The sequence below is a fragment of the Pogona vitticeps genome, chromosome 4 (genome assembly GCF_051106095.1).
Source record: "Pogona vitticeps strain Pit_001003342236 chromosome 4, PviZW2.1, whole genome shotgun sequence".
NCBI classification, from domain to species: Eukaryota; Metazoa; Chordata; class Lepidosauria; order Squamata; family Agamidae; genus Pogona; species Pogona vitticeps.
In genome coordinates this window covers 62,885,658-62,911,918 of record NC_135786.1, presented here as the reverse complement: position 1 = coordinate 62,911,918, position 26,261 = coordinate 62,885,658, and the positions used below count along the sequence as shown (strand labels likewise).

At 38.9% G+C, this 26,261-nt stretch overlaps 1 long non-coding RNA gene across 1 annotated transcript; it reads right to left on the bottom strand.

The window, feature by feature from the left end:
• Window positions 1-4,931: 4,931 nt before the first annotated feature.
• Window positions 4,932-26,227, bottom strand: LOC144589032 (uncharacterized). The gene is made up of 2 exons (XR_013544879.1): window positions 22,522-26,227; window positions 4,932-10,798 (listed from the first exon to the last, which is right to left on the bottom strand). It is a non-coding gene; the product is annotated as an uncharacterized LOC144589032 (long non-coding RNA).
• Window positions 26,228-26,261: the final 34 nt, after the last annotated feature.

The following is a 26,261-nucleotide window of genomic DNA, read 5'->3' as shown; positions in this document are numbered from 1 at the left end:
AAGCGCTTCCTCCTCCTCCTCCTCCTCCTCTACCGCCAGCACGACCAGTCGGAAAGTCTAAAGCCCAGGCTGTCTCCCACTTGCCCCTCTCCTTGCACAGTTATTGCGCTTCAAGAGATCGCTTGCTTCTCGATGGTGTGAGGTGTAGAGTCGGCTTGCCACTGTTGTCCTGCTACATGGCTAAGTTCCCCTTGCCCTTGGCTGCTGGTGCAGACTTCTGCCTCACTCGCACGTCTGCCTACTGCTACTGTGCAGAGAAATTTGAGCCAATATCTTTTCTTATTTTGTATTTATACCTGAAGAGCCAGCAAATATTTAATATGCACGTTCTGTTTCTGTTTAAAGCGCCGTCTATTAGAACCTCGTGGTGTATGTTTGGGGGCATTATAATTATTGATAATTCTGCCCCCCCCCTTTGAGTTGCTGTATTCTCCAGTACTGTATATCTCAACCCACGTTCTCTGGCCAAAGTTATGAAGGCAGCTGCTGACAAAGTCTTGTCTGGTAGTTCAACAATTAGGGTGCTGTACACTGGGACGTTGCTCTGAGCAGACCCGGTTAGAATAAATGAGGGGCGCTCATTTCAGAGCTTCAGTGGCTTCTGTCTCTTTATTGTATCTCATATTTTTAAAACACATATTTTGCATTTTGCCATCTTCTTTCTGAAAGCTCTTGAAGAAGGCTCTTTGAAAGAGTAAAACTCACTTTGCAAAATCTTTTTCCTTCCTGATTGAATGTAGATAATAAAATGCATTATATGTTCAAAAAGTAAAACCCCACGGACATGAGTTCACTTGTTAGTCTTATTGACAGATTTGTTGTTGTTTAGTCATTCAGTCATGTCCGACTCTTTGTGATCCCATGGACCAGAGCATGCCAGGCCCTCCTGTCTTCCACTGCCTCCCGGAATTGGGTCAAATTCATGTTGGGAGCTTCAATGAAACTGTCCAACCATCTTGTCCTCTGTCGTCCCCTTCTCCTCTTGCCTTCACACTTTCCCTACATCAGGGTCTTTTCCAAGGAGTCTTCTCATGAGATGGCCAATATATTGGAGCCTCAGCTTCAGGATCTATCCTTCCAGTGAGCACTCAGGGTTGATTTCCTTCAAAATAAATAGTTTTATTCTCCTTGCAGTCCAGGAGACTCTAAATAGCCTCCTCCAGCACCACAAGTCAAAAGCATTAATTCTTCAGCAGTCAGCTTTCTTTATGGTCCAGCTCTCACTTCCATACATCACTACAGGAAAAACCATACTTGTGACTATGCAGACTTTTATTGGCAGGGTGATGTCTCTGCTTTGTAAGATGCTGTCGAGGTTTGCCATCACTTTCCTCCCAAGAAACAAGCGTCTTTTAATTTCGTGGCTGCTGTCATCATCTGCAGTGATCATGGAGCTCAGGAAAGTGAAATCTGTCACTGCCTCCATATCTTCCCCTTCTATTTGCCAGGAGGTGGTGGGACCAGTGGCCATGATCTTAGTTTTTTTTTTGATGTTCAGCTTCAGTCCATTTTTGCACTCTCCTCTTTCACCCTCATTACAAGGTTCCTTAATTCCTCCTCACTTTCTGCCATCAGAGTGGTATCCTCCGCATATCGGAGGTTGTTGATATTTTTCCGGCAATCTTAATTTCAGTTTGGGATTCCGCCAGTTCAGCCTTTTGCATGATGTATTTTGCACATAAGTTAAATAAGCAGGGGAACAATATATAGCCTTGTACTCCTTTCCCAATTTTGAACCAATCAGTTGTAACATATCCAGTTCTAACTGTGGCTTCCTGTCCCACGTATAGGTTTCTCAGGAGGTAGATAAGGTGATCAGGCACTCCCATTTCTTTAAGGACTTGCCATAGTTTTCTGTGGTCCACACAGTCAAAAGCTTTTGCATAGTCAATGAAGCAGAAGTAGATGTTTTTCTGGAATTCTCTGGCTTTCTCCATAATCCAGCACATGTTACCAGTTTGGTCTCTAGTTCCTCTGCCCCTTCGAAATCCAGCTTGTAGTTCTGGGAGTTCTCAGTCCACATATTGCTGAAGCCTACCTCGAAGGATTTTGAGCATAACCTTGCTAGCGTAGGAAATGAGTGCAATTGTACGGTAGTTGGAGCATTCTTTGGCACTGCCCTTCTTTGGGATTTGGATGTAGACTGATCTTTTCCAGTCTTCTGGCCACTGTTGAGTTTTCCAAACTTGCTGGCATATTTTTTTCACCTTTTTTATTATTAATTAATAACACAAACAAACATACAAAACAAATACAGAACACATAATCGGGGAGAATATTTTCCATATATCCATCTAACATATAATACTGACTACATAAACCATATTGCCCTACTAAACATCTTTAGGCCATATCCGTTTGATATATAATTCTGACTACATAAACCCCAAAGATTAACGTACATAAATTGTCAATATATAAACTTAAACCTATATTGATCTTATATTCAAGCCACTCTTAATTGCATAGACCAACTATAGTTCATAACTTACTTAATATTTTCATGTTTCTAGCTTTTCATCAATACCTTCTAAACAATTGTGATCAGAATATGTAATCTATTTTAAGCATTACCTGTACTTATCAGCCATTTAAGATATTCAGCAAGTAACTTTCCCAATTTTGTTATATTTCTTTGCTCCATGTATGAACCAGGGATATAAAGTCTCTATAGATTCTTTCACCTATGTACCCCTCTATCCAATACTTATCATAGACAATTCTAATTTCATCATAAAGGTAGCTTAACCACACACCTCCCCACACAAAAGCTCTAGGCCCGCTTAATACAGTTCTGAAAGATCCCCACTTTCACAGGTAGAAAGACATTATAAAACTAATCTTGTCTATAAAATCAATATAGTAATTCACTCATATTTAAGCTCTCTATATATACCATAAGAACCAAAGCATCTATTATTACTATTATTCACTAACCTTTGTAAAATTCATAACTACATATGTTTATCTGCTCTTTAGTTTCCCATCTAGCCAAAATTGCTCATAGTGTAATTACTCATATTGCTTTCTGTGTGACTATACTGTAGATCTCTCAAAACCAAGAAATTTTACCATTTAATCTGTAGGTTACTTCCCCCCTTTCATTTTGCTTCTGAACTCCAGTATCGTACTTCCAAGATTGATTTTTTACTCCCCTTTTGCCAGTTTTAAAATGCCATCTATAAAATTTCTTTAAGGCATTTTCTATACAATTTACTAATTTCCTCTCAGTATAATCCGTATCTTGATTTCTGAGCAACACAGATCTATTTGACCTCTAATCATAAATTTCTGCCTCCAAATTCACCCATATCTTCCCTTTAGCATCATTTTCCATCAGGATAAAATCCATGTGCTTTCCCACCTTGTCCCCAGCCTCCTCTCCTCATTTTTTAAGTATTTTATTCTGCTTTTAAAAAAATGTCTTCCTCTGGCTCTTCGGAGGTTGTTGTTCAATTAGTTCAAAGTAGTCAATCATTTCATCTCCCGTCTCCTCCTTAGGAACAGTGCTCTCCCCCCCTCTCTCTCTGGCGATGATAGTTGTTCAGCTGATTCAGAAGATGCTGTCTGTTTGTCTCCTGTCTCTATCACAGTGTCCAAGCCAAGAAGTATTGCTTTAATATCTGTCTCCAGTTCTGAAATTTGAGCCTTGAGATGGTTGATGAGATTAGATTGAAATTCCTGAAGACAGCATATCATATAATTCTCCATTTTAAAATCCCAAAGTCTTGCCCTTAAATTTTCATCCAAAAATGATAGGAGTCAGACAGTCGACATTGCTCAGCGTTCCCTCCTCACTCGTTGGCCAGAACTGATTCAGAGTCTTAAGGAGAACACTTCGGTAATAAAAGTGACTATTTGATTTATAATCCTCCTTTATGGCTCAGAGTAAGGTTCCACAGCTTTAAGCCGTTCGTAGTCCTTCAAGATTCTCAAACTTCTACTTTATAAGAAGCCAGACCTTAGGAGGGAGGGTTAGGGTGGAAAAGACAAGTTTCACTTTCTCAATTCTCAATTCTAACCAGTTATGGCGTAGTAAGAAAACCCTTCAAAGTTTGCCAAGATCCTCTGCCGCTTAAGAGATTGTCTGCACAATTAAACTTTCCAAAGAGAAACAAAACATCTGGTCTGTTACTTGCCATAAAAATAGCTGTTCGACTTCTGTTCATGCAGTCAAATCATAAATCTTCCTTTCTCCCCTCTCCGGACAGCTACGCACCAATTCATCATGACGACTTCACGAGTCAGTTGCAATTGAGGAAAGGAAACTCCTCCGAAAAAACAGATTGCAGTCTGGTTTCTCTGGCGTCTCCAGATCCCCTGCTGCCAGCCCCACTCTCCTTGTAGAAACTTGCCCCCCTTTCTTGGAGGGTCTGCTGACTTGGAGTAAAACCCAGGGTTTCTTAGAGCCCTGAGAATTCCCCTGTTCTCGCTGGCGGTTGCTCCACCCCTCCTCCAAACTTGCTGGCATATTGAATGTAGCACCTTAACAGCATCATCTTTTAAGATTTTAAATAGTTCATCTGGAATGCCATCACCTCCACTGGCCTTGTTGTTAGCCAAGCTTTCTAAGGCCCACTTGACTTCACTTGTCTGGCTCAAGGTCAGCAACTACATTATCTGGGTTGTCCGGGATATCCAAATCTTTCTGGTATAATTCCTCTGTGTATTCTTGCCACCTCTTCTTGATTTTTTCTGTTTCTGTGAGGTCCCTACCATTTTATCACGTCCATCTTTGCACAAAAGTTTCCTTTAATAGCTCCAGTTTTCTTGAACAGATCTCTGGTTTTTCTCTTTCCATTATTTTCCTCTATTTCTTTGCATTGTTCATTTAAGAAGGTCCTCTTGTCTCTCCTTGCTATTCTCTGGAAGTCTGCATTAAATTTTCTGTAACTTTCCCTATCTCCCCTGCACTTGTTTCCCTTCTCTTCTCTTCTATTTCTAAGGCCTCGTTGGACAGCCACTTTGCTTTCTTGCATTTCCTTTTCTTTGGGATGGTTTTTGTTGCTGCCTCCTGTACAATGTTACGAGCCTCTATCCGAAGTTCTTCAGGCACTCTGTCCACCAAATCGAGTTCCTTACATCTGCTCTTCACTTCTACTGTGTATTCATAAGGGATTTGGTTTAGATTATACCTGACTAGCCCAGTGGTTTTTCCTACTTTCTTCAGTTTAAGCTTGAGTTTTGCTATGAGAAGCTGATGATCAGAGCCAGAATCAGCTCCAGGTCTTGTTCTTGCTGACCGTATAGAGCTTCTCCATCTTTGGCTGCAGAGGATTTAATCAATCTGGTTACGGTATTGCCTATCTGGTGATTTCCTTGTGTAGAGTTGCCTCTTGTGTTGTTGGAAAAGAGTGTTTGTGATGGCCAGCTTGTTCTCTTGACAAAACTCTATTAGCCTTTGCCTTGCTTCGTTTTGAACTCTAAGGCCAAACTTACTTGTTGTTCCTTTATCTCTTGACTCCCTACTTTAGCATTGCATTCCCCTGTAATGAGAAGGACATCTTTCTTTGGTGTCAGTTCTAGAAGGTATTGTAAGCCTTCATAGAACTGGTCAGTTTCAATCTCCTCAGCATTGTTGGTTGGTGCATAAACTTGCATTACTGTGATGTTGAAAGGTCTGCCTTGGATTCGTATTGAAATCATTCTCTCATTTTAGAGATTATCTCCCATTACAGCTTTTCCCACTCTTTTGTTGACTATGAGGGCTACTCCATTTCTTCTACGGGATTCTTGCTCACAATAGTAGATATGATAATCATCTGAATTGAATTCGCTAATTCCCGTCCATTTTAGTTCACTGATGCCTAGGATGTCAATGTTTATTCTTGCCATCTCCTGTTTGACCACCTCCAGCTTCCCAAGGTTCATAGATCTTACATTCCAGGTTCCTATGCAGTATTTTTCTTTGCAGCATTGGATTTTCCTTTCACTTCCAGGCACATCCACAGCTGAGCGTCCTTTCAGCTTTGGCCCAACCGCTTCATTAGCTTTGGAGCTTCTTGTACTTGTTCTCCACTCTTCCTCAGTAGCTTGTTGGACGCCTTCCGACCGGAGGGTCCAGCTTCATATCTTTTAGCCTTTTGTTTCTGTTCATGGGGTATTCTTGGCAAAGATACTGGAGTGGCTTGCCAATTCCTACTCCAGGTGGATTGCGTTTAGTCAGAACTCTCCACTATGACCTGTCCGTCTTGGGTGTCCCTGCATGGCACAGCCCATAGCTTCTCTGAATTACTCAAGCCCCTTCGCCACAACAAGGCAGCTAGTCTATTCTAAGACAATAACAAAAATAGTTTTTGGTATATGTTCTACCTTACATATTTCCCAATTTGGCAGATGTCAAGATGGTGCTTTGGGTGTTAGGTCCTCTTCCTAGTAGTAAATACACAACCAGTAGGATTTCCTCAGCCAGCAGTCAAAATGGAGATTACAGCCAAAAAATCAGAAGAAAATTGAAGCTTAGGAGAGCAATTGTAAATGAACTAGAATAGACCTTGTCTACAGACTGTAGAGTGTGTATTTAAAACAGATGGACAGTCTTTAAATAAGTTATTTTGATCTTTAAATACTGAGAAATATACTTAATTTTCACTGTTGTTTTATCATTCATGTTATAGAACTCACTTTTCCCTTCACCTCTACTTGTAATCCCTCAATAAAAATCCTGTTTGTTTGTATTCTCTTCATTATTTATTTTATGTACAATTAAGAAGTAAACCAGATAACTAAGATAACTAAGAAACTCTTTCACTAAAAACCTGAATTATCTAAAATACCAGCTTGTGTCGAGGAGGCCTTTGTTTGGACACTACAGAAGGCAGAGCCCCAGAATACTTGTCTGTGGTTGGGGGTGGGTGGGTGCATTGTTCTTTTAGGTTGATGCCTTCCCTAATAGCATTAAAGAGTGGTGGCTAAGATTTTAGGCATTAAAAGGAGCTAAAAGGTGCCAGAGTGGTGCTTGTGATTGCTGAGGAGTGTGTGAACCATCTAGTGTGAAAATTAACAGATAAGTCAGTGCCTTCTTGCAGGCTGCAGTCCTTGGAAATTTATGGAAACTGAAATTTTTTAAAAGGACTCTGTCACTGAGAATGTTATTCTTATCATCTTGACATGTTAGCTACCTGATACCCCATTTCGTGTCATCTATATACTGTATTTCATAAAAATCCCTTCCATCCATTCATCTAATAACAGAGTTCAGTTCCAGATAATAGCTTTCTATCCTTCACAGACTCTCTTGTTACTAGTCAAGGACTGGAAATAGCAGAAGAAGATGGGGAATTGGTTCAGGGGGTCAGATGTACCCTATCCCTGATGTAGCTTATAAAAGTAATGAAGAGAAATGGGCCCAGAAGAGTCTTGTGCCAAGCCACTTAGAAACTCTCTTCAGGTTGTTTATGAACCATGGTTTTGAAACCAGCTTTAAATCTACCTGATAGTATTATTGAAAAGGCTTAATGAGCCTTTACAGGTTGCTAACCAAATAGTAAAGGAAAGCTTTTTTAATCTGGTTGCTAAAACCTGGAAAAATTATATCCACAGCATGTGCACAGTCCATCTAACTAGTAATCCATTAAGAGAAACAGAGAGATTGGGTTAGTTTGGCTGCAGGATTTATTATTAACAAATCTATGCTGGCACCTCTTCTCCTTTCCAGGATTTCTGAGAAATGTTTTGAATATTTTTTGTTCATTAGGGCTAGCTTCAACAGAAGCAAATTGATACTGGAATTTCCATTCCTGCCCAATCCAGCAAAGTAGAAATTATCTTCCTTGTACACACTGGTGTTGGGTAACTAATATTTCCTAGGGAGAAAGCTGTGCTTGTAGGTTAAAATATTAAGGTACCTGGAGAACTACCAACTGAAGAACTAATTGGCCACTTGGGTCTCCCAAGAGTTCTAGCCGTGTGTTCTTAGGAAAGCTTGCATGGATAAACTTACCTTGTTGAAAGACTGCCACATCCAAAGGGGAATTTCTTAGAGGTCACAGTGGGAATGATGAGCATGGTCACAGAAATCAAGATAATTAAGCAATAAACTTAAAAACAGATACATTTTTCTAATGCTTAAGAATATTGTGGCTTTTATTTCTTGATGAGAATGTCTCCACTACAAGATATTTTTTGTTCTACAAGTCTCTTCTCTACTGATAGAATTAAGACCAAAATATTAGTCAAAAGGAGTACTGACCATTCCATAGAACATTAATCACAACCCACTATAAGCAAATAAAGAAGGAACTGTATTACTTATGTAATTACTGTATTACTTATGTAAACAGTGTCTCAGATCCTGTTGCTTAGCGTAGTAAGTCACACTAGAGTAGGCCCATGGAATCAGTGGAGCTTTTATGAGATAACAACTCCATAAGCTCTATTGATTCAAATGGGCTACTCCAGGTGTGACTTATTAAGCTAAGCAACAAGACCCCAGCGGTTGTGTACTACTTTGTTTTATAAAGGTAAATGGAGCTCAGTCAAACAATTCCTTTCAAACACATTGAAGGCTCCTGAGGACAACATCTCACCCCTGTATTCCCATCCATTCTGAAAATACTAATTCAGCAGCAAATCATGACCAAAATCAATTGGAATACATACAGTATATGACCCAGTAGCTCATATATATACCAAGATGTGTTCCACTAAGCTAGATTACTTTATTCTTATGCCTGTGAGAGTAGAATATGGGTGGTAGGAGAATTTGATGAAATAGCACTATGGCTGAAAGTAGCTTCCCGTTCCCCAGCTCTGAACCCATTTAAGTCAAATGAGGTCCAACAATCAATTTCTAATTTCTACAATTTCATTGTAAAGGACAACATTTTGGCAACTTTTTATTCACATGAATAATCTTATAAAACCTCAAAATATATTAAACATACAGTATCACAATAAATAATAATCATTTTACCTATGTACAATTAAAATACAGTAAAATTGAAAGGTAATAAAAATATAATAAAATATCTTCTTTGGTAGATGCAAACAAAGCAGATGAGTTGTTGAAAAGGCAATCACAATGCTAATGTGTATCACCCATGATATCAATCTAGATAAGAATTTGGTTCAATGAAGTGTTCATAAGAATACAATATTTAAATACCCCTACTTAAAAATAAAAGTTATATTTAGAAAAGTAAGCTAAGTAATAAAAATTAAACAGTGTTAGATTAGCCTAAGTGTATTGTATTTATGAAGAGGTGAATGAAAGGCAGGCTATGACCGCATAGCTTAGCCTAATACTATATTACAAGTATTTATGAAAAAGTAATAAAAAGGTGGATTTGTGTTAAATTACAGGTGTTTATTAAGAAAAGTGTTCAAATAATGGTAAAACTGTGTTGCATTATCCTGCTTAGCCTACAAGTTTGGTGGCTTAACCTTGCCTGACGTAATCTACCAAGCTTTCTTAAATGTAGCCTAGTATAGTCTATTTAGCTTATTTATTGTAAATCTTAAACAATGGTGCTTTATTTTCTGAGGAGGCTTTTAAAAAGTATCTAAGAAAGTAGAATTCAATGATAGTCACATGACTCATATTGATTAAATGTTTGAGAGTCGGTAGCACAGATGTTGTAAAGGTGGAATGTAGCTGTAAATTGGCTGTTCTGCAATGTAATTCCCCACCCCACCCCTTTTTACCAGATGTCAAGACCATAGAGGAGTAACAGAGTGCACAAAAATACTTAAATAGATATCAAAAATGCAAATTCAAGGAAAAGTGATCTGGCAAAATTTCTAAATGTCAAAAACTGACAAACTATTTTGCAAAGTCAAGTTGGTCAATACCTACAGCTGAAAAAAGCCAAGCAAACCCCCTTGAAGCCAGTCATAGTAAACAAACTGTGGGAGCTCTTTCTATCAATATTCAACCCATTGTTGCCTCTTTTGACACAAATGACGGTCACAGTGGTCAACATAAAAGTACAGCAAAACAAGCAGAACACTTTTCAAAATAAACACATGCAATTTAACTAAAATTGACCCTTTTATTACTTTTTAATAAATATTTGCATTATTGTGGAAAGGCATATGAGAATTTTTTTTAAATATTTCACCAGCAGAAAATCATTCATCTATGATCTTGTTCAACAAAATACAACAAGTCCTGGGTGAACATAAGCTTTCACTTGAAAATATTTGTGGCCAGTCCTTTGCTAATGCATCTAAAAACATGAAATGCTTGGAGAAAGGGCTGCAAGCACTCATTAAAAACATTAACAGGTATGCAAAATATGTACCATGTGCATCCCATTCACTTAATCTTGTTGGAGCAAAGGCAGTGTCTACTCTACCTGAAGCTATTGACTATTTGGGCATTTTGCAGGAGCTGTATGTTTTCTTTTCTGGAACTCTTTGAAAATAGGGGATTTTAAACACAGTGCAATCTACATTTTTCTCTAAAGAGCTTAGTGTAATTACCGTGTTTCCCAAAAAATAAGACCGAGTCTTATAATAATTTTTGCATCAAAAAACACATTAGGGCTTATTTTCAGGGGATGTTTTATTTTTTTCACATACAACAATCTACATTTATTCAAATATGGTCATGTCATCTTCTTCTGGAACATCATCATAACTCTTCAAATCCCGAATTCCGGCCTGAATTTCTTGTGACTACTTCTAGGAAGGGGGGGGGAGTGGTGGCGGCAGCGGCAATGCTGGAATTAAGGGCTGCAACACGAACTGGCCTCAAACTCCTTCTGCTGGAAGACCAGACAGTTTCTGTCTCATTTCAGGAACACACTTGCTTGTTGAGGTGGTAGGAGGAGGAGGAAATATGGATCCCACAGGCCTGCACAAATGAGACAGAGTCAATACCGGTTGCTGTGCAATGAGTCCCTGGTGGAGGGTGGGGTTTAACTTAACTGGGGCTTATTTTGGGGGTAGGGCTTATATGACAAGCATCCTGAAAAATCATACTAGGGCTTATTTTCAGGTTAGGTCTTATTTTGGGGGAAACAGGCTAGATTGCGCACACTATGAAGCACTTCAGGCAATTAAAAATACATATATGGATATTTCACAAACTCTCAAACATATTTTTGAAGACTCAAAAGAGAAGCTTGAATGTAAACAAGATGCAAAGAATTTATATCACAAGTTGGTAAATCTGGAATATGCTATTTTAACAGTTGTTTGGAAAGAAATGCTGGTGTATTTCAACAAAACAAGGAACTCCAAACCCCTTGTTTTGATGTATTTGAAGGTTATCTTCTGCTATCATCTTTACTTTCGTTTGTTAAAGAACTCAAAAGAAAATTCAGCTGATAGGATTGCATGCTATGAATCAGAAGCAGAAGGTTTGTGTGAAAGTATCACCTCATGTTATTCTCATGCTTCCAAATGCATTGTTACAAGGAAATTTTCAGATGGAACAAGTGATATTGCTTGTTTGAGAGGAGCTGACAAAATTAGGATAAAAAGTATCAGTTCTATGATTGCTCAATCACCCAATTACACAAGAAGATTGATCCATAAGAGCAGATTGCAAAAAAGTTCGAGTTCATCTCAGAATTGGTGAACAATTCTGAAATTGATGATGACAAAATTAAACTTACAATACTGTATCTTATTACAAAGATGATATTGACTACAAATTAGTAAACATATGTTATTAATTCAAAGAACATTAGCATCTCAGGAAATTGCCGAAAACAGAAGAAAACTTGAGATTCCCAGATTGCAGCTGTGTCAATAGCACCATTAAATCAGCTGAGGTTTATTGACCACCTCAGCCCCTACTTGGATGAGGGAACTCTCAGGATGTTGGTGCATGTATTGGTCATCGTCTAGATCAACTACTGTAATGTTATCTATATGGGGTTTCCCGTAAGACTGACCTGAAGACTACAGCAGGTTCAGAATATGGTGGCCAGAAAGATAGAACAGGTAAGAGTTGTAATATAATGAAAGATAAATTGAAGATTTTTCATGATTTTTTTTTCCAGAAATGATATAAAGGAAATAATGTAATGAAAGAGAATATAGAAAATTATATAAATGAGAATTAAAAAATTAAATTATTGGAAGATGATAAAAGAATATTAGAAGAAGAGATAAAAGAACAAGAAATTGTGGAAGTTATTAATAAGTTGAAAAATGGTAAAACACCAGGCCCTGATGGGTTGGGTCCAGAATATTACAAGCACTTTAGTTCCATTTTGATACCCAAGTAAAAATGTTTTATAATAAAATAATGGAAGGAGAGACAATGCCAGCTTCTTGGAAACATTTATTAACGATTCTTATTCCAAAACCCAACAAGGATCAAACAGATCTGAGATCTTATAGGCCCATATCTCTAATAAAACAAGATGCTAAGATTTTTACTGTTATATTAGCAAATAGATTAAGTAGATTTATAGCAAATTCTATTAAGGAAGACCAGTGTGGTTTTATTAAGGGAAGACAAATGGATAATTTAACCAGATGAGTTCTGAACATTATATATGAGATAGAAAAGGAAAAAATAAAAACAACTGTTTTATCTTTAAACATATTTAAGGCTTTTGATTGTGTCAAATAGCCAACACTAAAACTTCTTATAAAGGGTTGGGGATTTGGTTAAAAAATTATAGGGGTTATAGACCAATTGTATTTAGATAATATTTCAAAAGTAATAGTTAATGATGGTTTAACGGAACGGATTTTTCTAGGCTGAGGTATAAGACAAGGCTCTCCACTTTCACCAATATTGTTTTGTATGGTTATAGAATTGCTAGCTATTGCAATATGAAATGATGAATTAATTAAAGGATTAGGAAAAAATGATACAATTAAGATTAATTTATTTGCTGATTATTCATTATTGACTATTAAAACCCCATTAGAGAGTATGGGCAATATAAAAAAGCTCTTAAAAATTTGGGGAAATAACAAGATTAATTATTAATTGGCAAAAAACACAAATAATGATGTTTAATCATAATAAACAGGAACAAGAAATGTTTATAAATAAATAAAGTTTTAAAATGTGAAATCATATTAAATATTTAGGTATAAATACAGTTAAAAGGATTCAACAATTAAAGGAGAAATTTTTAATAAACTAAAAAGTGATATTAAAGATAAATTTCAGTAGTATTCTAAATTGAAACTATCATGGTTTGGGAGAATTGCTATAATTAAAATGAAAATATTACCAAAAATTACCTTTTTATTTAGGATGCTCCCAATACAATCAGAAGAAGATTTTAAGTATTGGCAGGGATTAGTTAATGGGGCTTGTAATTAGGGTAAAAAAAATCTAGAATAAATAAAAGATATTGGTATAAGCCCCCCCTCAAAAAAGAGGTTCAGGTATTCCTAATAGCAAAACAATTAAGAGTTATTGGAGAGATTATATACAATAAAGAGAAATTAATTTGGTGGGATACGGAACCCTCAGAAATAAATGGGAATGTTGAAAAATTGATTAAACTGGAAGCAACATTCATATTTAACTAATTTTATTAAAACTGCAGAGCAATTGCTTAAAAGTAGCTAAGTTAACTTGTAGCACTGCTGTTCCAGATGGGCTGGAATAACAAAGCCTTGCCCCACATAGGGACACCAAGGTGTGTTGCACAGCAGTTCCCATCATCCCTCAACAGCATGGCCATGTGCCACACAAAATCATTTGGAAAGTCTAAAGGGAAAACATGCTTTTCCAGCAAGCTGTTAAATATAATTAGCGGGATAACTATTGTAGGTGGTGTGTCATACAACATAATATATTTACAGTATATATATTTAAAAGAAGGGGAATTTGAAGCTGCTTCAGCCCATCAATAATAGATCATGACAATGCAGTGCTTCTTTGTCATGTTGATTTTGATTTGGAGTCTTGCTTTGATTACTTTTTCTGAAGCATCAGATGTTTCCTCTTTGATAATAGAAAGTCACCTCGAATCCTTTCCAGGAGAAGGGCAGAGTAAAAATACTTTAAATAAATTGATTAAAATCAATATTATTGTGTTCTAGCAGGGTTCATCCAGAGCTGAGGCAAATCCCTTGCAGAGGCACATTAATGCCAGTGGGTCAACCAGCAGTAACCCACTGGCATTAATGTTTATCCTGAAATAAGATTGGATGTGCACCAGTACTAGTGTAGATTTTTTGCACTAGTTTACCTTTGGCATTTCCTGCAACAATTCTTTTTCTTGCAACCCTGTTTTCATCTAACACATGTGACTCAAGACAAGAGTGTATTGATGGCTTTATTTTGCTTGGATAGAGACAAAAACAGTGCATATGTGCAATCATGTAAGATTTAAGATTAGAATAGGAACCTTCTTTCTCAGAACAGGGGATAGTTTTCACTTGCCTGCCTCCAGTCTCATATTCCTCCCTATTTCTCTGCCAAGTATTCGGGTTAAGTCAACAACATTTTTTTTTCTGAAGCAGTTAAAAGTAGTTACTCCTCAACCATGCCCCGCCTAACAGGAACACTGGGCACTGGTCTTCCTGAATTGCAAATCTAAATTTTTTATGAATAAACACAGATCTCTTAATTTTTATTTTTGTCCTCAGGAAGTGCACAGATTTGTTATGACTACCAAAAATTCATTAAGAGACAGCAAGTTTGCATAGTGTTGGTTTTTGCTCCCTCTTCTGGTAAGAAAGATACATATAATTTGTCCTGCTGACAAAACATTTACAGTTGGTTATCTGCATGCGCTGAAGCATAATTAGTATAACCTCTCCTGTGGATATGTGTCTGATTATATGCATAGTTATACTAAACCATTCAGTGTTAGAAACAGTAGTAGCACTAATTCACCTGCTCTCTAAACAAGACTGGAACCTGTGCAAATGGTTTTAAAATAAAATAAAAATTAAATGTTTCAGCTTTCTAAGCTGTCAAAATCTCAAGGGAGTGAACTACATCTACAAGTTGTTTTACTTCTGTTAAGCAAGCACAATAAATTCTTTTTTTGCACACTGTCCTGATCTTTGGAGGCCATCATGACACACAAACCTGTTTATCAGCAAATTAGTATTGATGGATATCTATTATTTGACTTTGACTAATCACAGATTCATTTTGACACATCCTTATGAATGGAAGTTTTGGTTTCTCAACAACAGTTTCTACCAGCAAAGATTTTTCTAAAGTCTACTCTACAGAATCATAGCATTGCCTCATGATGTCAGACCCTAAAGTAGTTAAGCTGTGTTGTATTTTTCTGTTGACAGAGATCTTATCTATTCAGCCCTTGGTGGGACAGGAAGATAATTTTATTGCTTGAGATTTTAAAAATATTTCTTAGGATTTGGGGCTCTTTTTTTGATTGGTGGGGTTTCCAAACTTGATCATTTCAAGAGCACATAATCTGGGTGCAGTTTTCAATGGTGTAGCAGTATATTTGGGAGTGGAAATGCTCATCACGGCAGTTCCCTTAGCCAACCCTCAAGAACAGTTGGAAAATGCTGTGTATGCTCATGTTAATAAATGAGGAGCAGACCTTTTGCAAGCCAATGGCTCTGAATTACCCATTTAATACCAAACCAATCAAATACTTTGCATTACACCACCAAGATGACTTGCAACAGTTTGAGGTTCCTGGAAAAACCATTTTCTCTCTCAGCTATTGTGGAGGTTGCCACTATGCTCCGAATGAACAGGGAAGCCTCTGGTAGTGGTGGAGGAGGTGGTCATAGGCTCCACTATACTACTGTTAGCACTGATTTTTTTCCTTGATGTCAACATCATACTAGTTGTATCAATTCATATCTACATCATATATTTGCATGCCCATTAAGATGTTATTCCTGCCACATGGCATGTGTCAAGGGCTTCAAAAGCAGTAAAATAATAATGAGAACAGTGGGTAATCCTGGGTTGTGCCCCTCCATTTGGATTTATTTTAGAATCTTAAGATGTATCTTAGAATCTAAGATGGTACCAGTCACTGCACAGGAACTGGGTTTGTCTACACAGATTGGTAGAGTGGTTCAGTGCAGGCAAAATAGAGTTGGTTAAGTTGAGTAGCAATCCGGTATGCCATGTAATGTGATATTTACATTCACATGGCATACACACCTCAAGCAACCCTATTTACTCCACATCCTTTAAGAAAACAAAGCAAATATATATATATATATCATGGAACTGTTAGAGCTGTTAGACTCTCTCATCCTAGTCCTACAAAAAAGGAGGGGACCGAGAGGCCAGTTTTTGTCTCACTGTTGCTTCATTGCAGTCTTCCTTTTGATCCCACAAGTTCCTCTTTCTGATCTCACAAGCAGCCAAAGCTTTCATTTTTCCTCTTCCCTCCTTGACTGCTGCTCCAGTTTCTTCCCAGATTCTCCAATCAGGCCCCTCCTTGCCCATTCCTGTCTCTTTCCACTCCCAGGAGGAAGATTTCAATTTTTAATATTGTTTTCTCTAAGACGTACAATGCATTGGCATTGCCCTAACTGAGTCTTAAAATTATTTTTTGCTTCCTTGCTCTGTTCCACAGAGAAGCAGAGGAAGGAAGTTTGTAATTTTACAGTTTCCCCAAACCATTAAGTGGTTAAACCGTCTAAACCACTAAAGATATGGGGAAATTGAAACCAGCTGGCAAATTAAAACAGGAAGCTCACTTTGGTCCAATCCCCGTAACTGCAGATGCTGGAAACAAACCAAAACGGAATGATCCTACTCCTCCTAAAAAAGAGTACTCCCTGGTCGTTAACTAGAAAGGTGAAGGTAGGACCACTCTGCGGGTGGTCTGGTTCGCTCTAGCAAATACATCATATGCTTAAAAAAAGCCAACCAGCAGACCAAACAGCAGGCTAAATGCTCATGTAGTCGCCCTCTCTGACTACAATAAGAATGTTTTTTAAAATAATAAATTGAGATTCATGTCATAGCCAGAAATGTTGAAGTTGGGTAAAAATATGCAATGTAAGTAGGCTTCACACATCCTCCATCAGGCAATAAATGTTTTCAGAGGCAGAAAAAGCACAGCTCAGTAAGTTCTGTGGCCAGTTTATCTTTTTCTTGGGAGGCGCAGCCAGAGGAACATCTGACATGGCTTAGCCTCCATGCTTGACTGTGATCTGAGCCAAAGTTTTCAGAAATTGGCAAGAGATGTGATCAACAAATTAGACCGATTGAGCAACAGTATGAGATTATAGATGCAATGCCTACAATAAAAAAATATTAAAAGCAGGACACGAGAACCATTGCTTTAGATGAAAAGCACACTTGAATCAGATATTTCAGAGTTGAGATGTATTCTCTTTTGTATTCCAGGTTCAGAATTCCTGCAGAAATCTTGGAGTATCATCATGGAATAGGATACTTTTGAACTACTCTTCTCCCTTTTTGTAAGCCTAAGAAAAAGGTACCCCTCTTCTAAGCTTGTTTGCCTTAAAAACAAAAATCCAATGAACTCCGTGCATTTTCCGGCGAACAAAACAGAAAATGTAGCTGAATTCAATTTGTCTTCCACATTTTGAAACCTCACCACAATGTAGTTTCTCAGATCAGCTGCTGACAGATGTCAACTTTTTGGGGGGCTGTCCTCAAATTAGGCCCACTCTTAGGAAGGCAATAAGAATGAGCAAATTCACTGGTTGGTCAGTAGATGGCAGTATCTTCATACTATAAAGACCTTGAAAGAAAGGAGTTTTGGGGCATTTTGAACCTTGCTTGGCACCAAGGATGGTGGGGACACCCTGTAAAAAAGGAGTTCTGTGGACATGCTTTGGAAGGAAGACACTGAGATATCAGTGAAGAGGTTAGATATCCAGAATTAATTTACTTATTTTATTTACGCATTTAATAACATAACTTAGATACTTCTAGTTAAGTTCTTCAAATTACAAAATATTTTAAAAATAAAATTAATACATAATCAAATTATAAAGCAATGTTAATGAAAATAAAGACAGCACTAAAAACACACCTCCAGACTGCATCATTCCCAAATACTGATGGAACAGATGTAGTTTCAGCTTGTTATTTCAAACAAAGCCAATGGAAAATTCACACATGACTCTTATTTATTTATTTATTTATTTATTTATTTATTTATTTATTTATTTATTTATTTATTTATTTAACTCTTAAATGCTGTTTTCCAGAGTTCCATAACTATATATGTGTCAGATTGCTGTCTCATATTCTTACTTGTATATAGGCACTCCCTCAGGCATTCAGGAGACAAGCTGCTTGGGATTTATACTTGAACACTGTATAAATCACCGTCAGCGACAATGTTGTTCATCATCAACACTTTAAACTTGGACCAAAGCATATTGGCAGCCAGTGCAGCTTGATCAAAACTGCAGCTGCATATTGTGTTTGCTGCAGCATCCATGTCATCCAACTGCAGCCCAGTGTAAAGTGCATTATAGTAGTCTGGCCAGGTTAACACTGTCCAGGAATGGCTATAGCTAATGGGTCACCCAAAGATGGCCCAGGCATTTTGAGCCATTGTACTTACCTGAGCCTCTAGTGAGATGGCTCAAGGATCTCCCCCTAGAGATGGGCACAAACCACTGATTTAGTGGTTCATGCCAGTTTGTCTTTCAGATGAACCAGTATTCACGGTTCCCGGCCCCACCACCTCCGTCAATCACCCACTCAGAGGCAGCACATGGAGGAGATAGGGCAGGGAAGCTGGGGTACTGCTTTTGAGTGGGTGCCCGCCAGAGGAGGTGGGACTGGGAACTGCTGAACACCTGTTCATCTGAAGGATGAGCTGGCATGAATTTCTGAACCAGTGCCTATCTCTAACTTGCACCTTCAGAGGGAGTGTACTCAGAATTGGTCACCTACCTAACTTTTGGATATGGGAATCTCTGAGCCATACCGTCTCTATCTTGTCAGGATTCAATTTCAGTTTATTGGCCCTCATCCAGTCCATTACAGCCTCCAAGCAGAAATTCAGCATATGCACACCCTCTGTCAGGAGAGGCAGGGCTGGGTGTCAGCAACTTACGGATGGCACTCGTACCCAAAACTTCAAATGATCACTCTCAGAAGTTTCACATATACATATTGAAAAGCATGGGGGGTCAGAAAGGATCCCTGTGGCACCCCACAGCTTAATCCTCATAGAACTGAACAGAAGTCCTTTAGTGTCACTCTCTGAAACCAGTCTCGCAGGTAAGAACAGAATCCCTGCAACACAGCGCCTTGTGTTCTCATTCCACAGAGTTGGTTCAAGAGGCTACTATGATCAATGGTATCAAAAGCCCTCAAGAGAGCCAAGAGGATAAACAAAGCTGCACTTCCCTTGTGTTTACTCTGGAGCAGGTGATTAGCCAGGACACCCAAGGCGATTTCAATATCAAACACTAGCCTGAAAACAGACTGAAATAGGTCCAGATAATCTATTTTCCCCAATAACATCTGAAGCTTCCCAGCCACTAAATGCTCAAGTACTTTGCTCAAAAAGTGGATATTTGTGATAGGGCAGAAGTGCACTGCAGCAGGCACTACTCCCTGAGATGATGAGGCATTTACTGCCTCCTGCACTCACTTGATCAATCCACTTCTGCTAGATCTCATTAACTAAGATGGACAAGAGTCACACTTCCATGTAGGAGCATGGGCTGATTCAAGTGTCTTGTCCATATCATCTGGGTGGTACAGCTAAAACAGATCTCAAGAGGTGTGACTAGCTGATGCACTGGACATTCCTCTCCAACACGCTGTGGTATTTGTGGAGTCAAATTCTAAGTAAATACAAGTAAGTTTCTCTTTGAACTGCCCAGCAAATTTATTACACCAGATGACTGAGGGCTTCACTCCTAGCCTCTTTGAGTCACACCCCAACAAACAATTCACCACTCAGAACAACTCTGCTGAGCGGCATTTTGAACAAGAAACAGTATAGGCAAAATAGGACATTTTGTGCTCTAGACTGTAGCATAATAGGCACAAGGATGAGTTCTCACCAATTTCCAATCACATCTGCTTTGAGACCTATGCTACCAGCACTCTAGCTGTCGTCTGGCTTGTGTCATCACCCATAGATCTTTTGTAAACTAAGGGGAACTGAGGACTCCTTTACACTGGAGCATAGGAAGGAAGCAGGCTGTACAAACAGCCCCATTTACACTGACAGCCCTCTCTGTCAGGCATGCAGATGTATGAGGACCCAACGTATATGGAAGAAAATCACACCTAAATTACTTTGGAAATGAGAGATATTGCAGAAACCCTGTTGTAAATAAAATTATGAGGAGCCCTGTGTCATCTTTGAGAGTAATAGGTTTATTCTATAGCATGCGCTCATGCCTAACTGGAGAAATGGGCTATAATCCACAGAAGTCCATGCTACATCAAATTAATTAGCTTCCAAAGAGCCACAGTACACTTTGTTCTTTTTAAATATACACTTTAAAAAACCCTACATTATCAGTATAATGGAACTGGAACATTACCACTTCTCAAATATTATAAACATTAAGCGCTTAAGTAATAATAATTCCTTTTCCAATCTTTTATAGGTACAGCATACTCAGAAGTTTTTACCATCCTCTTCCTCTGGGGGTGTTTTGGGACTGTGCAGTTTGCCCATGGCTACACAGGCTGCTTCTTCTGTTGATAGGCACACAACCTCTGGCTTTGCAACTAGGTACTCTAACTCCCTACACTATCCAGGGAAGAAATACGTAAATTAAATGTTCTGCAGTGTATGAAGCAGGGATGACTGCTGTGGGTCCACAATATGTTGCTGAACTGCAACTTCCAGCTTTCATCACAGCTATGCTGGAGCTGTAGTCCAACATTTGAAAAGCCAGAATAAAGACTGTTTTTTTTTTCCTTTTAGAATAAAGGCAATCTCAATATTTAAAGCAGAAGTGGGAATCATATGGTCCTCCAGATATCGTTGGGTTGCAGTTCTCATCAGCCCTAGCCAGAATAGCCAAGGGAGAGAGATGATGAGAGGTCAGTTCCCCATCCCTTATTTAAAGAGCTGAAACAAGAGAGCCTTCACCCATGAACTGAGCATTAGTTTACAATTGACAGGCATAAACATGATAAAACTGATTCAAAAGCAAAACTTCACCCTTTCAGTGATCTAGGGTGCAGTTACATTGATAATAAGAACTACTTTGGAATTGGTTTTTGTGTAATTAAAATCAATTTGAAAAATGCCAACTACACAACGCATTGCAAAGCCTGCTTTTATGGGTTACAAAGTGAGGTTTTTAGAAGAGGTCAGTGGGGGCTTTTCAATTTAAAATGCTGGTGACATTGATTCTTTATTAATCACTTTGGGCAATATGAATGCCTGTCGTATTAAATACTGCCTTTGTGGGTGGGTTGCAGGTTTTGGATGGTAGGGACACTACAGCCTGTCAATTCAAAATGTCACTATGTAACTTAAAATATATTTTTTTAAAAAGAGGGAAAGGCACACATTCCAAAGGATGCCTAAAAACTAAAGAAATATTGCACACCATTGAAGACAAATGGGAAAGAGAAAGATATGCCAGGATCAGCGACAATGGAAACCATGAGTCTCCAAACATGCTGGTTAATAATACAATTTAAAATTCCATGTGTAGTTTCCCCAAGTGGTTTTAAGCTCTTACTTTATAGCGGCGTAATAATTTCAAAAGTGAATGTGCACAAAGATACAAAAACCACATGACTGATAAATGACTTAAAATACATTGGAGCTGAAATTGATACAAATCAGCAGTATAACCACACCCTTAGACAGGCTACTCATTAAAATGGATACCCAGTGTGGTGTAGTGGACAGAGGAAAGTGATGACACATTGCAGATATGCTGATGTAGTTTTCCACAGAAACCCTGGAAGAGCAAAAGGTGCAAACCAAGCCAGTAAAGAGGATTTCATACATTGTTCCCCCAGGAGGGTGGCCTACAGGTGGAGGGGCCATTTGTACACAGCTAATTTTACGTTTGTTGGCATACCCCAAAGCAACTCTGGAATTCCACACAGAAAAGAAAAGATTAAATCAATATGGCAATATGTGCTTTTAGGGTTTAACTGAAATATAATGTCTGGAGCAGTGGGGCACTCAGAGGTGAGTTCAAACATGCATGCCATGCTGGGATATTTCACCTAAGATTTAAAGGATTCACAGGTATTATTTTGCCTGTCTGTGTTAAAAAAAAACCCCCACAACCTTTCCCTTACAACTAAGGACTTCCTCCACTTGTCTCTCCCTCTGTCTCACAGCACAGTTGCCATGGCAACATGTGTTGTGGCTGCTTAGCAGATGTAAAGAAAAGGACTAGAAGAATGAGGGCGGGGAAATGCCATGATAGCTAGAAACTCACCCAACCCTTTGAATTCCTCAGTAACTCATATATAGAAAAAATAGTCATGCGGCAATTAAGACACAGGAATTAAGACATCAGCTACATTTTCCTTTCAAGAGCTGAAAACCTTAGAAAGCTGGAGGGAATCCAGAGTAGAAAGAATAGCATCCTTCTTACTGATTTGTTACATCTCTATTATACATTTTCTTAATGGATTGCAAGGTAATCTCCTCCACAGTGTTATCCACACAACAACCCCAGTGATAGCAGTTACACCACCAAAACACTTACTGGGCTAAGGGCTTCCACTGAGCTTCACAACTAAGTATACACTTGAACCCTGGACTCTGGAGTCTTAGTCCAATGCATGAATCATTATACAGTACCAGGTTATTTGACTACAAACCTCATCATTCATGACTTTTGGCTATTTTAGCTGGGGTTGATGGGAGTTATAATCCCACAATGAGGTCAAAGGCTTCTCACACCTGGCAAAATAGCTTAATCTCAAACCAAGACTGGAAAAGTGAGAATGGCTACTTTCTCAAGAATAGTTACTTTCCTAAACTCTGCTCTCAAACTTTAAACACAGAGTAGTTGATAGATAAGAAAACAAACAGTAACTTGTCCTGCACCTGGCCTTTAGCAGCAGCATGATCTGAAGAAATCAACTAGTGAAGTTTTTTCCCAGTGTGGAGGCAAATGTTATCACCGGTTAATGTTTCCATAATCAACTTTGCCTTAAAGGCATTGGTTTACAAATGTTTTGAAAGTTAAAAGCCCTATTTAAAACAGGACACACAGTATATTTGCTTTAGTTTTTAGTTTAAGTAAAGGCACTATGGGAGTGATATACAAATCAGCTAAATAAGAGTTTTAAAACAAGCATGTTTCCATCAGCTTCTGACAGGTTAATAATACTATCTTTCAGATCACAATCCCACAAATGGATATTGAGGTTACTAACTTTTTATTCAGTTTCCGCAACTGTGTTTTTAGCAGCAGTTTGATATACCTACCTCAGCAGATTATAATGTTTATCTTCATGCTGTGAACATAGGAAATTTCCCTTTCCAAGGTCAGATTTCAGTCCCTTGCCTTTGATGCATATCAAAACTCGGAGAAGTTACTTTCTTGGAGCACAACTCTCCAATCAGCAGAATAGACTTGGTGGTACATAATTAATACGGAAGAGGAAAATAAAACAAATAAAAACAAATGCGGTAGGGAATGTCCTTGTCTCAGACTACACAGTGATCCTATAATATTTTTACAGAAAGTTTTTCAATCCTGTAATGATAAAAGGAGAGGAAGGAGAGCTATCCAGGGCTGGGGCCTGCTATCAAATTGAGTGAAATGGCTGAACTGGGGTATCACAAAAGGTCAGCAAGTGGCTAATTACCTGACACATTGTGTTTCCCTCCCTCTACTAAAGTATTTGTGAGAATATCTGCCTTAAGTAGAAACATACCTTGGCTGCCCTTGGGTATTATGTACCTTGACTTGTGGGTGTGAAGCTGCTTGGAGGAAAAGTGAGATATCAATAGAATTTGGGGAAATTAACTTTTTGAGCCACAATTGCCAAAACGCCACATCTGATGGGAATGTAGGATTCTTTGAACTGTTGTCTGTGAACTAAAGGAAATTTCTCCTGTTTCTGACTACATGCAAAAAATGAGTAAACTATGTAGTTGGTAGAATTTATTTTTAATTAAGTGAAACCATGTTTGTGAATGTGGCCTTTCAAAATTTTTTAAAGAGCTCCTGATTCTGATAACATGTCTCTTTCCGGATGCTTCAAGACAGGGGGCTCCCAAGGATAATCACTCATTATGCACACTCTCCAAGGATATTATTCATTGTCTTTGTGAATACTGTAGTATCATTCATTGGTGTGGTGGTTTTGGCATGGAGACACTTTCACATATAAAGTAGGAGTACCAAGCTCGGCTCAGTTCTCATCTTCTATGTTCGCAGCAGTAGGCACTATCTCCATCACCCATCAGATTTTTTCATCAGTGTTTTCGTCATTGTTCAGTTGTTCAGTCGTGTCTGACTCTTCGTGACCCCATGGACCAGAGCACCCCAGGCCCTCCTGTCTTCCACTGCCTCCCGGAGTTGTGTCAAATTCATGTTGGTTGCTTCGATTACACTGTCCAACCATCTCATCCTCTGTCATCCCCTTCTCTTCTTGTTTTCACACTTTCCCAACATCAGGGTCTTTTCCAAGGAGTCTTCTCTTCTCATGAGATGGCCGAAATATTGGAGTCTCAGCTTCAGGATCTGTCCTTCCAGTGAGCACTCAGGGTTGATTTCCTTTAGAATTGATAGGTTTGTTCTCCATGCAGTCCAGGGGACTCTCAAGAGTCTCCTCCAGCACCACAGTTGAAAAGCATCAATTCTTCGGCGGTCAGCTTTCTTTATGGTCCAGCTCTCACTTCCATACATCACTACAGGAAAAACCATAGTTTTGACTATGCAGATTTTTCTTGGCAAGGTGATGTCTCTGCATTTTAACATGCTGTCAAGGTTTGTCATCGCTTTCCTCCCAAGAAGCAGCCGTCTTTTAATTTTGTGGCTGCTGTCTCCATCTGCAGTGGTCATGGATCCCAGGAAAGTGAAATCTGTCACTGCCTCCATATCTTCCCCTTCTATTTGTCAGGAGGTGATGGGACCAGTGGCCATGATCTTTTTTTTTTTTTTTTGATGTTGAGCTTCAGACCGTTTTTTGCACTCTCCTCTTTCACCCTCATTACAAGGTTCCTTAATTCCTCCTCACTTTCTGCCATCAGAGTGGTATCATCTGCGTATTGGAGGTTGTTGATATTTCTTCCGGCAATCTTAATTCTGGTTTGGGATTCCTCCAGTCCAGCCTTCCGCTTGATGTATTCTGCATATAAATTAAATAAGCTGGGGGACAATATACAGCCTTGTGTACTCCTTTCCCAATTTTGAACCAATCAGTTGTAACATATCCAGTTCTAACTGTTGCTTCCTGTCCCACATATAGGTTTCTCAGGAGATAGATAAGATGGTCAGGCACTCCCATTTCTTTAAGGACTTGCCATAGTTTGCTGTGGTCCACACAGTCAAAGGCTTCTTCATAGTCAATGAAGCAGAAGTACGTAGACATTTTTCTGGAACTCTCTGACTTTCTCTATAATCCAGCGCATATTAACAATTTGGTCTCTAGTTCCTCTGCCCCTTCGAAATCCACCTTGTACTTCTGGGTCCACATACTGCTGAAGCCTACCTTGTAGGAGTTTGAGCATAACCTTGCTAGCGTGTAAAATGAGTGCAATTGTACAGTAGTTGGAGCATTCTTTGGCACTGCCCTTCTTTGGGATTGGGATGTAGACCGGTTTTTTTGCAATCCTCTGGCCACTGCTGAGTTTTCCAAACGTGCTGGCATATTGAGTTGCTCCAACATAATAGTCAATGATAAAGAATAATGAAAGTTGCAGCCAACAGCATCGAGAGGACCACCGGTTACGATGAATCTATAGAGTCCTCAAATCAATGCCGAGTCAATCCCTCACGCCTTAAACTTTTAAAGGAACACGAGTCATTCTAGCTGCTGGAAAATTGCCACCCTTTTTTCAAAGGAACCTTTAGGTTTAGAGCTTTAAACCTTTAGAGCCTTTCCTCTAAAATGTGGTATTGTGGAATGAGGTACATCTTCATAGAGCAGGCATCAATTCTCGGGTTCAAAACCAAGGCACAATTTCATTGCCCGGACAAGAGCGACGACGAACCAGTCGATTGTATTAGTGCTGCAGGCCTCCGGTGGAAGGAATGGATGAGGAGAGAAAGACTATATTTATCTCGGTTTCCTTTCCACGCGTCCCTCCGAAACTCCCTTTGTCTTTGCAGTGAACGAAAAGTCATCAAGCAAGTATTTCCCGTTCCTTTTTTTTTTTTCCGAGCGGCGGCTCCTTTAAGAAGTAACACCGCCCCCTAGCTGGAGGGAGGGGTTCCCTAACATGACGTCAACATCTCTCATTGATAAAAGCACCGGGATTCCCCGGCTG